General features: G+C 40.8%; 1 protein-coding gene across 2 annotated transcripts in view; it reads right to left on the bottom strand.

Annotated features, from left to right (window-relative positions):
* The window catches only part of LOC105919908 (serine/threonine-protein kinase PAK 3), a 44,041-nt gene extending 32,991 nt beyond the window's left edge, over positions 1-11,050 (bottom strand). For both annotated transcript variants that reach the window (XM_012855362.3, XM_012855363.3), the window contains exon 1: positions 10,842-11,050. The gene's annotated coding sequence lies outside the window, so the exon portion shown is untranslated. The remainder of the gene's footprint in view (positions 1-10,841) is intronic.
* Between the last annotated feature and the right edge of the window lie 2,050 nt (positions 11,051-13,100).

Raw genomic sequence — 13,100 nt, 5'->3', positions numbered from 1 at the left:
ATTACTTATATATATATATATATAGCAATAGTGTAGTCAGTTTTGTCAAATTAGGCAGGTTTCCAACCAATTAGGCTTTTGAACACAAAAGCCTAATTTTTTGTTCCAATTAGCTGAAACAAAAATAGTTAATGGGCAGGTTGTAAAAAAATTGGGAAGCTTTTCACAACATTTGTTGGGCTTTTAGAAAGAATTACTAACAAAATATATCAAAATAGTCGTTAACGTCGGACAGGAAACCAAAACATTTTAATAAAATGCCATCTCCTACAACTCATACTGGTCAATTTATTTTTTAAATAAGTCGAATCTGTCGAACTGACATCATCATTGAATAGTAGTTATAATGAATAATATTGATTGGTATGATAAAACAAGAAAAGAATAATAGTTAATCAAGTGTTTGGTCAGTGTAAACGCCCAAGAGGGGTTGAGTTCTACTTATCAACTTAAAAATATTTCATGACTGCGTGTAAGAGATATGTTTAATTGACCTATACTGAGAGAAATTAAGTTTATATTAAGGTAGATTTACAACTCATGTTGGGAAGCTATTTATAAATAATTTTTTTCCGGTTGATATATCATGATCGTTAAAGAGATTGTGTGTGTTATGTGGTTGTCTGATTGCATATTTTTTTTGGAGGCCGTATGCAGTTTTTTTCTTTGCTTCAGTGCAGTTGTGTGCTAATGGCATATTATGTTTAATAGTTCTTATGTGTTTAATAGTTCTGTGCTTTTAACGTGAGAGTTTGAGATTTGGGCTTTTTTTTCTTTTAAGTTGGGCAGGTTTTATGTTGGGTTACTGGAAACTATCAGTGAGATAGGGTAACCTGTAGTGCTGTGTCTTGACTCAAAGTCCAGCATAAGCTACACGCTTATTAGCAGGAGATCAGGCTGAACACTGACTGAAGTAAAAATTCACACTAAAAGAGGTTCTGCAATTACAGCAGGTATGGAGCGCAAGGAGCAGAACAAAGCAGAGTTCCCTTCTGTCTGCAAGTAACCCAAGTTTCTCCAGTTTGGCAGTAGATCTGCTCCTGGTGCTGCTAGCCGTCGTAGCTAACCCTCCTAGCGTCAATGTTTACTCCACTTTAGACTTCAGTGCTGACATTTCAAACAGTAATTAATCGCGCTGCTTCCAGCTCGCTCTCTGCTTCGTTGTCACTTCTTGTAATTGTTTGGTAATCAGACCAAATTTCCATCCCGCTCTACCGACACCAACGGTGACCACAGCCGAACACCGCGTCGGCGACTGAAGGCTATAACTCAGTGTCCCGCCCCACTCCATCTGTGATTGGCTAGCATGTTGCCTTCAGTCGATGATTTGATTGGTTAAATTGTATGATTGACACATCAAAGATAGTACTAATAGAACGATGGCCACTCCGAGGTATATATATAAAAACAAAAGACAGCTTCCAGTCCAGGGCGGGCACGGCTGGCTCACAGGGCGGGCACGGCCCCCCAATGCCCGCCCATGCCGCCGGGTCTGAGTTCAGGCGAACTTGCTCCAGAGCTGCTCTCTAATGCGCATTTATGCCCTGAAACATGCAGACACACATACTCAGTTCATATATACAGATTTTGAAGGAACTCTGTAAATGGATATTTAATGGATGAATATTAATGGATTAATGGATGGGAAAAAAAGGAAGAAAAATAAAAAAAGGGAAAAAAAGAGAGAGAAAAATAATTGAAGAAACCGAACTATTGGTTATTGATTGTGCTGGACAACAGTGACAGTTTTAGTTATCGGGGAAAGAAAAACTATGTAACTGAAGCAGGGTATTTTTGGTAGGTGCAAAATTTTACTCTACGTGACTAATAAAGTATTGCCAGCAGTGGTTCCATAAGTATGGCACTATTTATCTTTTTAAAAAGGAAAAAAAAATCCAAGTTAATGTAGGAATTTCACAATTTTTGGAGCGTGGGATCATCTTACACTGATAAAATGTAATTTAGACCAAGGGTTTTCAACCCGGGTTCTCAGGATCCACTGTCCTGCGTGTTTTAGACATGTCTCTGCTCTCCAACACCTGAATCAAATGGTTGCATGACCTCCGCAGCAGCCATCATGGGCTGCAGAGTCCTCTGAATCCCCCATTTATTTAGGTCGGTTGTGTGGAGGCAGGAAAACACCTAAAACATGCAGGTGTCCTGAGGACGAGGGCTGAAAACCCCTAATCTACACACAGGGTTGTGTCATGGAAAAGAAAGGGGTTCTTTTCTCTGTGAAGGATTATTTAATCTATCTTGAATCCCACTGATTTTCATTCATATCCAGAACCTGGAAATCTTTTTCCTTCTGCCAATGACATCTTTGTTAGCAGATAAACAGAAGCGCCCATTTGGTAAATGTTTATAGACATGACAGTTTATGGCCTTTACAAACACAAGGATATACCTAGAAAAATAACGAAAGTTAAACCTTCATTAGTTTAACTTCAGATGCCACCCTTCACTGCACACTGTGCCTGGTGGCAAGATAAACATGGATCTGCATCCAGGCAATAAGAAATTGACTAAAACATTTGGGGTCCCTGTTTATTTATACCCCCCGAAACCAGTAGGTCAAAAATGCCTGATTCAGATTTTTTAGACAGTTCCAGTTGTTTTAAAATGTACACATGGCACGTTTGGGCAAGGAGACAACTTCTTTTCCTTATTGCTTGACTTTTGATTATCATCAAACATCTACCTAGTTGATTGCCATGTTCTATTGTCTTTCCCATTTTTAAGAGTGGCTAAGAAAGGGGTCCTCCACCTGTGGCTCCGGGGCCGTGAGTGGCTCTTTAGACCCACCCATGGCTCAGCTTAACTTCTTTATAAATGTAGAGGCAATAATAAATGCAGTTCTGTTTTTTTCTGTGTTTTTGTGCAACATTTGCAGATTGTCACTAATGGGAGGAGATAAACGAAACATTCTTTTTTGAAAATTTTGGTATGGATGATGAATTACAAAATGCATTTATTCACTTTTTGTAAAGGTTTGATGATTTTCTTTACTTCAATATGTAAAAATAGAAGCTTTATAAATTAAAAACAGCACTGGGGATTTAAAATAAAATAATTTCCCATTGTGCAGTCAAATGAAAGGTGGATTTTCCTGTTTTTCAAAAATTTTAAGTCTGATATTTTACTGCTGCAATCAAGAGCCAATAGTATTTAAATATAAATGATGACCAAGGGTTCTCTATAGGCAAATGAACCTTTTCCCAGTTCATCACTTTTCTGGCATCAGATAAAAATATAATAACAAGGCTTGTCATGTTAGCCCACACTGACCAACCTACTCTTAACTTTCTCTTTGACAGAGTTAAGGTGTCCTGGTGTATTTATTTTAATTAGCGGGGTGTTGGTGGGTCTGTTTGAGAGCCAGCTGGAGTCAGTTAGGGGAGTGGATTCCCTCCTGCCACGCCAGCTGGTCCACCTGCTTATAGGCGAGTTGAAAGGTTTAAAACAGGCATTGTGATGGAGCAGAGGACGGGCGTGAAAAGCCTGCAGATCTTGTAGAGTGATTTTTGTGTCAACAAGTGAATAAACAAACAGGTGGTTGGTTGCCACAAGCTTCATTTGCACCTGAATGTAGACGGGAAGCAAAACCTGAACGGGGGGGAATGAGGCTCTATGAGCACAGCTCTGGATGATCTTCCGTTTGAATTCCTCCTACCTTAACCAATGAAATCATGTGGACATAAGTATGACTGATCTATTTGTTTGTGTAAAACCCGGGGTTTTAAACACCTTTGATGTATAAGCCTCTTATGGTTTTTGTTAAATCTTAAACAGTATCTAGGATTTACGACACCAAATGCATGAGTAAGAAGATGGGAAAAAGTATTGAATTTATTCAAAATGCTCAACTTTCAGTCATCTTTTTTAAAACTCTGTGGAAAGAATAACCTTTAACATTTCTTTGCTTTTGTTTAAAAACATTTCTTATTATTTTAATAGTGTTTTTCCATACTGCCTCCTCCAGACCCCCTATAGCTGTTTCTTTAAAGATCTAAAATGTCTTGAGATGGTTTTAAACACTTGTTAATCATTCAGGCAAATCTTGAATCCCCCCACAGGGTTCCTACACATTTTAAGGTAGAAATTCCACTTTTCCAGACAAAGAGAGTTCCAGAGATCTTCTTTCTTCTTGTTCATTTTCAAATATAATTAAACAAGTTCGCTATGAATATATGGCAGATGTTTTTTACAGCAAGAACGGGTTTTATGTGAAACCTTTCTATATCAGAAAAAGAAAAGGAAGGAAGGAAGGAAGGAAGGAAGGAAGGAAGGAAGGAAGGAAGGAAGGAAGGAAGGAAGGAAGGAAGGAAGGAAGGAAGGAAGGAAGGAAGGAAGGAAGGAAGGAAGGAAGGAAGGAAGGAAGGAAGGAAGGAAGGAAGGAATATAATGGAAGGGGAAAAAACAAAGGGAGACACCAAAAAAGGACAGAAGGAGAGCAGGTAAGACATCAGGTAGAAAGAAAAGTGAAGTCACAAGGATGAAAAGAATGACATAAAGTGGACAGAAAGTGGGGAAGACAAAGGAGGACGGGGAGTAAAGAAGAGAATGACATGGGGAAAAGGGAAGGACACAAGGAGGAAAGGAAGGTAAGAATTGAAGCACAAAGGAGGAATGAAAGGTTGAAAAGGAATTATACATGACGAAAGGAAGGAAGGAAGGTAGTACACAATGAGTAAATAAAGGGAGGAAAGTAAGAAAGTTAGCAAAAAAAACACAAAAGGACAGCAGTACCAAAGAAAGGAAAGGGAGGACACAAAGATGAAAGGAAAGAACCAATGGGGTAGGAAATAAGGAATGAAAGCCAGACAGAAAGAAGGGTGGACATGAAGAAGGTACATAGGACTCAAAGAGCCAGGACAAAACATAATGGGAAAAATTAAGGACTTAGAGGAGAGGAGGGAGCAAGGAAGGAGAAAAAAAGGGAGGAAAGGAGGAAGGAAGAAGGACATTAACAAGGAAGGAAGGAACGAACGCATGAAGAAAGGACACAAGGAAGGAAGGATAGAAGGACACAATGAAAGAAGGAGAGAAGAAAGTTTATAAGTAAGGAAGTAAAGACACACGGAAGAAATGAAAGACGCAAATAATGAATAATAATGAATACTGGAGAAGAGAAAAGACAAAATTGAGACAATGAGATGGAAAATCCTACAAATAGTTTTTCCACCCCCTTATTTTCTTTTCCCCCTACTTACCCAGAACTGGTCCATACTGAAATCAGACTCCATCATTTTTCAGCCTGTGCAGGAACCCTGCCCCCCAACACATTTCTCGTCCTAACACTTGAACCAGTATAGGTCTGAGGCGACACGGATATCTGCAACATTTACAGACATGCAGTCACACATGCATGTAAACCTGCTGTAAGTAGCGGCAGACATCAAGCAGGGAGATTACAGAGGGAGCTGTGTCAATGTGTCAGTGTGTGAGTGTTTCCTCTGTCTCTCTTCATCCATCTCCCTCGCTTACTCCCCCCCTCCTCTATCTAAGACAAAATGGCCAGATGGCTTCCAATCCTACATGCTAATCCACGACACACAGACCGGAGCCCTGAAACACCTACTGCAAGAACTGCCGTGACCTTAAAAAGCACACGTGGGGCCACAACGTAAGCCCGAAACGATAACTGGGCTCAACAGCAGCAGCAGCAGCAGCAGCCCAACTCCTGCAGAACAGATGGAGGTCTCCTTGTACGCGTTTCTCTGTGTGCCACTATCATGTTTCAGGCCAGTCCAGTTAGCAGGCTGCGGGCCAAGATGAGGTACTGTGTCTGCTGCTTTTGTTAGCCGGGGTGAGGTAAGAGAAGCTGCTTGTGTTGGGTTACAGTGACAAGTGGAAAACATAGGACAGCCCGGAACGGCACGCTAATACTCACGGAGACAATAAGGCTAGCGCGGAAAAAGAAACGTGCATTGTTTTGAGTGCAGAAATGACGTCCCGCCTCATGTGTCGTCGGTGACGCTTTTAGAAATAAATATAGCCCAGTTGAAGCTACGTGTAGAATCACCGCTCAGAGATAGGTCTGTCCACGTTGTAACAAAGTTTTCAAAGAATCCGTCGCACTGTTTAACGTGATTTTGATGGGATGGCAGGGGAGGTTGCAGGCTGAGCTGAGTTTTCTCCAGCTCTTCGGAGCAAAAAGGAAAAAGGCTGTGCACTGTTGGTCAGCTGGCTGAAAGAAGGCTACTATGCTTCACCCTAACAAATCGGGCTTATTTGGAAATATCAGTGGTGGCAAAAAACACGGACAGACGTGGTGTTGAAACTACATGACTGCCAACCATTACTCTTATTAACTCTTTGAAGGCAAGGCACAATTTTTATATGTAACGCTTTTCAGTAACAAGTCGAAGTAGTCTTTTAATTTTTCTTTTAGTAAACTCTTTTCTAGACATGTTTAGCAAAAGACATGTTTTTTATGAGGGGGTTATGAGTCGTAACTGTCATACCTAGAAAGATATATGCAGTAACCATAATAAAAACATCTTTCACGTCTGAACAACATATTGCATTTTCAAAGAGAATGGCTTGAATATATTCAAAGATATTTAACCTATCTCGGAGATAATCGTATTAAAAAAAAGATACATCTGGTTTACGTGTTTAAAACAGTGCCGTGTAACCTTTAGCCACTAGGGGGCTCTGTGACTGTAACTTCCAGCTTTAGAGCCCCTGAAGACCACTGGCAACACTGCTGGCAGTCACAAAATTAAACAAGGCTCCCTCCCCATTTTGGAACCTGATAGCAGACCGCTTTGGATCAGCAAATTGAGAAGTCATGAAGTTACTTGTAAAGACAACCATTTAGATTGAATCTCACACAAGCGAACCAATAATATGTCTGATCAGGTAAGTGTCATTTGTGTTTTGTTGTTACTGAGCTCAGGCTGTCGTCACCTAGAATTTGCCGCACTAAGTCACATGACCCATTCAGCGACAGATCCTACCCTCTCAATTTACATAGGCAAGTTTTTGAGAGGGGCAGCGCGCATGGAGCATCGATACGCACCAAGTGCTGTATATCGACCTGAAAAATCATTTAATATATCTCAAATTAAGCTAATACCTGGGTCAAAACTGACACGGCGCTGCTTTAAGGTAATGCTACATTAAATCTATACTAGCATGTCTGTTAAGTAGGATGACAAAGAACATAAATAGCCCTACTAATAAAGGAAAGAGGTTGGTTTACCATGTACCAAATAGAAGAAACAAGAGATAAAATGGCGACACCTTCATGGGTATAAAGTGGATGTATTAATTTGTGCACAGTGGAATGACCCAGAGATGTCATTCCCTGGCTCCAGCAGCCATCTTTGCCTCTTTATTAATTTGTTGCTTGAATTGGATATGGTCTGTCAATCCATTTAGAGAAAATACTCAATTATGCAACAGGATGAATAACTCCCTTCCCACCTTTTTGTTGAGCATATCTGACCTGACACTGCAAGGCAACCTGACCCACCATGCTGCTTGGCCTGAGCTGTGAGGACAGGACACCAGAAAAGAACATGCCTTGTAGCAAGAACCTGAACTACCACAAATATAGTGGGATTTTTTTCTTCTATATTTTGTTTAAAACCAATTAGATCATGATATAAGTGAGTCAAAAATAATAAGAATCTTATAAGTATACACCTGTAAGATTCTTGGTATATATATATATATATATATATATATATATATATATATATATATATATATATATATATATATATATATATATATATATATATATATATATATATATATATATATATAAATAAAGGTCAATAAGTTCCTTGTTAAACACTGCATGCAAATTTATGTAATGAATAAACAAAACTAAAACAAAAATAAATACATTTCTTAGTGAACCAGTAGAAAAAAATTTATCATAAATTGTAGAAATAGTTAAAATTTCTTTTTTACACATAAAGAAAAATGGTTTATGGCTTTTTTTTTGTCCTTTCGTGTCACAATAACTTTAACTTTCTTTCAACCGTTGAAGTAATTAAACATTAGTATAGGAGAAGCTAAGCAACAACAAACTGCTCTGTTTTCACTACAAGCACTGTGCTGGGGGCTGCTCATGCACCTGTATTTTAGTTCCACCATATGTACGCGCTTCATGGGAAATGAGTCAGGTCTTACATTTTTCTATTTCCTTTCTGTGCACATAAAAGAGGCACATTTAACCTGCACAATAATACAGAATACATCTAAAACAACAACTGTTTACAAATGGTAAAAAGTCAATTTGCATGTGACAGGCTCCTATAGAGAAAGGTGTGATGAGGCAATGATGAAAGTGACATATGGAGCATCGCTGGACAAGTGTGAAGCTTAGCAGGAGAGCCATCGAGACTGATTAACAAGCAACTGTTTCACAGATCCCCTGAACAGCAGGACGCTTAAGCACAGAATATTTCTGCTCTAATGGTATATTCACAACTTTGACTGATTGCCTACCGGTCTTCTGATTGAGACGCCTCATGAGATTGGTACAACTGCTGCGGCTGCTTCTCTGTCTGTCTCAAAACTAGGTAAAGAGCAGTACAGAAACTATGCTTTTCATGTTTCAGGTCGGTTAAGATGATTTATTATGGTTTATTATTTCTCCTTGCTAAATTCCAAAATAATGAGTATGATAATCTTTTAGAGAGCTGTTAACGGTTTTTAATTTAGAACTGTACCCATATTTCCTTAGTATCTATTAGAATTGCCTTTCAAAAAGTACAACATGAATCAAATCAACTTTTATGGCTGACAGTAGTTGTAGTTGATGTGCATAAATATTTCCACCATAATGGCATTTTTTCTTTATGATGCCATCAATTTTCTGCACAGCAAAACACCCACATTTAATGACGCTGTCACCCCTGTATAGCCTTACAAGCCCCTCCTCTTTATCCCGCTAGATGTAACTGAAGCTAATGGTTGAACACTACAAAACATTTCTCCCAAAAACTATGTCTTTGCCCCTTTCCCTGCATGCATTTATAGGGACTGGGACAAAGCAACACAGGGAATCTGGGGCTTTTTGTGTTATTTTTGGAATAATGGCTTCTTCCTAGCTGAGTGGCCTTTCAGCCCATGCTGCTACAGGGCTTATTACCTATTTGTGTTGGGGTCGACGCACACAATTCGCACAAAAACACATTTATCTCCCGAACACAGAACCCTTCTCCTTCCTGAACAGTATGATGGTTGGACGACGCCTTGGTATATCTACTTGTGTGTAATTGGTTGAAAAGATGAATGTGGCGCCTTCGAGAATCTGGAAATCGTACCCAAGGATGAACCAGAGATGTGGAGCTCCACAACTTAATCCTGGGCTGATTTTTTCTGATCCGTCCATGATGTCAGACAAGGAAGCAGCGTGTTTGATGTGTTGCCTCAAAGTACATCCACAGGTGTGCCTCCCATATAACTCAAATGTTTACAAAGCTATGAAATCAGCATGTGGGCTTTTACAAGTTGTTTATAGGCATATTAATCTTGGCGTGTGATACCTTCTGAATGGAAATGAGTTCATAAAAAAGCCGTTGAAAAAAAAAAATCTGTCTCTCGTTATTCTGCCATTTAGTAAATATAAATGACGCTGGTAACCCTGACTGACTTGAAACAGGAAAAGTTTGGTCTGATTTAAAGTCAGGCAGACAGAGAGAAAATATGTCTCTTTTTATACATAGTGTGTAAATAGATTGCTTCCACTTTATGGTGATGAGCATTAGTAGGAGAAACAATGCTTGGAGGGCATAGTCTCTGGGAGATCAATGTTCAAATGGAGCAGCACCTTCAGTAACCCATCCCCCAATTCCCCTCTCTGATCATCTGGCCCTCCCTCAGTCACTGACATGACTCCCTAATATTTCTCCTCACACTAGACAACAGGTCTCCCATCAGGCCCTGCTCCGGCCCAGGATGACTGTGCTTCCTGGGAGAGGAATCTCCCCCTCTCTGTACGCCCGGCCAGGACGCAACCACTGCAATAAACAAGAGGCTGCAGGGAGACAGCTCCTCCATCCTCCTCTGCTGATGACGGCCGCGGAAGGATCCATGATGGATCAGATCGGTTTTCACAGAACCGGCCCCCACCCCCACACACCGATCCCCAGGAAAGTCAGGTGACCAGATGTTGTACGTCTCCCTGTCACCACAGCCGGCATGAAGCCGCCGCACACGACCATGTTGGAAGCCAGGACGCGGAGGCGCGTCTCTGATCCGAGCGTGTGTGCATCTCCTCCCGGAGGCCATACGTGAGGCGGTGCAGAGCTAACAAAAGAGCATCCATCGGCATATAAACCACCCATCGCCACCCCCCCGCCCCCCCCAATCCACATCAGCATGTACATCTCTGACCCATCCGGCAGCTCCCAAAATAGCACTGCTTCTTTCTTGCTTCAGTGTAGCCACTGCAGCTGCTGCATTTCTCAGACACACACACACACACACACACACACACACACAAGGCTCGTTCACATCCCACCATTGACTCTAACAGCCCCCCCTCCCCGCCCCCCCATCAATAAGGATGCTATTTGCGAGGTGCAAAGGAGTGTACACAGAGGTGATGCAGGAGACAGTGTGTGATGGTATTAAAAATGCATCCGGCTCGCCTGATGTTCCCCTCCGTTTCTATCATTCTGAGAGACGAGGAGGACTGCTGAGGAAACAGCTGCCGGCCTAGCAGGCCAGAATGCAGAGTGCAGGAAGAAAAAGGAAGGCTACAAAGCAACCCCTACATACACAGCCTCTCCCCTCCTCCTCGGCTCTCCTCTGCCTCCCCCCCCACCCCCCCTTTCCACATCCCCTATTGCATTACACAGACAGGGAATTACCTGAAATATGTCTTCACATTCTCCGGCTCGGTGTCTCGCCTTTGGGCCTGGAGTCCTGGTGGATTCATCGTCAGCCGTACAGTCCTAGAGACGGTTTGAAGGCAGCGCTGCCATTCTCTTGTCAGACCAGTTCCTGACCCTAGAAGCAAAGCTTGCTCGGCAGGCTGGATGCTTCACTGGCTGTTCACTGTTCCCTAGCCCATGATGTCATCCGCCCAGCTCGGCTGATTGGCTGAGGGGCTGAATATTAATGCGGGCAGCAGGTCTGGAGGAGGAGGCAGCCAACGGACAGACGCAGTTGGTTCTCTGTTTGACAGGCCAAAACCTGTAAATCAGAAACAGGGGGAGGGGTTAGACTAACCCACTGATAATAAAAGCATTTGGAGAAGAAGGATAAAGTCCAGATGATCTGTGTAAAACGTAACCAAATCCATTAAGAAATTCATGTTATTACACATTTGCTAAAGAGCAATATACACAACAACATACGCTGTTATCAGATACTCTTTAGGATATTAGTTTTAGTTTAAGTATGTGTACACAACAGGACACAGGTTTAGAAGCAAACAAAATAATGATTATTATACAAAAGGTCACTTATCTCAACACATACTATCATTATCATGCATTTTCTTCTGTCTTACCAAGAGTTTATTTTCAAAATGACTTTTGATGTTGGAGGTGAAGTTGTGGCTTCATATTCCTAAACCTAAGCCCTTCTTTTCTTTTGTCAACGTAATTGTAGAAATGGTGTGATAACATCAATATGTATCTAAAGGTAAACTTAAAGAAAGCAGAGTCTCATCATGCAGTAAAAACATCTTGAAACAGATAGAACTTACACTGCTTTTTAATAAAGGCATCATAAACCGAACTTTGAAATCTCTTGAAACTACTTGGCCGCCCGGTATGCGCCTAGCCTCTAAACTTTTGGTTTGTTTGTGTAGTTCTGACCAAGTTACACCATTGTTCTCAATCCGTTTTAAAAAATAATGACACATTTATAAGTCCTTTCAAAAGCTTTCTGGAAAACCGAGAGTTGTTCCTCGTTTTCTGAGAGAGACTTTAAAGATTATGAAAGAGCAACAATTGGATGGGTCACAACGGGAGATGTGGCACTATCAGGTCGCACTGACAACAAAATTTGGGCTACAACACTAAGTCAGCTGTTTTTAATGTAAATGAGAGGCTTACAACAAAGTCAGATTTTGGAAATGTAAGAGGTAGGGTAAGGGTCTGCCTACTTTAAAGAAAAAAACCCAGAGACTTTGTAATGCTAGTCAAAATAACTGTGCTAATAGGGAATACATGACATTACATTTTAAAACAGCACTAAGTCAGTTTGCCATTGTTTAAATTAGTAAAGCACTGTTTTACAGCTACTACTCTCGCATACATGGTGAGAAGTCACTCCCTAATGTACAGTATATGCTATTCTATGTATTATTGACCACGCTTAAGCGATAGGAAGGATATAAATAAATATTTTAGGCAATTCTAGTTCTTAGAGAGAAATGGCAATTCCATACAATCGTGTTGGCAGTTCTAAGCTTTACAAAAGCAGGAGATCAAAAGCTGGCCATATATCTCTGAAAAGCACATCTTTAGTCTCAACACTCTACTTTCAATATAGGTTTGTGGCTTAAACCTCATATTTATCACTACTTGATTTTTTTTTAATTTATTCTAGTTTTTGGTTGTGAAATTTTTAAATATATGATGAGACTTGTTCTCGACGTGAAAGGTAACAGGCACAGATATTTTACATCAGTAAAAGGGCAGGCGGAGACGACAACCACAATAATTTCCGCATTTGCCCTCATTTGCCTATGATGTCATCTTTTTCCTCTGTCTCACCTGTGATTGGCTGACGGCGTCAGCATCTGCTCGGTCTCATGGCTAAGGCTTCTAGCCCAAGGTGGAGGCCTATCTGAGGCTCCCTGAATCATGGCTGGTTGTCCTGACAACCCCTGTAATGTCGATTCCTTGCCGGAGAGTAATATGGCTGTTCTGTGACAGCGCTGAATCGAATGGAGAACGCAATGACTACATACATACAATGTGCTAAAGCTGCGCAAAGGGGGATTGTCTGACCTTTAGAATAAATGTATTTGATATTTTGTGACAAGCTCTCGGGTGGGCTAAACAATTTTTCATAAAAAAAAGGGAATAATCCCATGTACAACATTTTTTTGACTGGGTTTTTCACCAGACTTGCAGGCATGGACGTTTTAAAAAAAATAGAACTCCCACTAAATC

Source organism: Fundulus heteroclitus, chromosome 11 (assembly GCF_011125445.2).
Source record: "Fundulus heteroclitus isolate FHET01 chromosome 11, MU-UCD_Fhet_4.1, whole genome shotgun sequence".
Taxonomy (NCBI): Eukaryota; Metazoa; Chordata; class Actinopteri; order Cyprinodontiformes; family Fundulidae; genus Fundulus; species Fundulus heteroclitus.
Note: the sequence above shows the minus strand (reverse complement) of the source record. Positions and strands in the feature narration are given on the sequence as shown.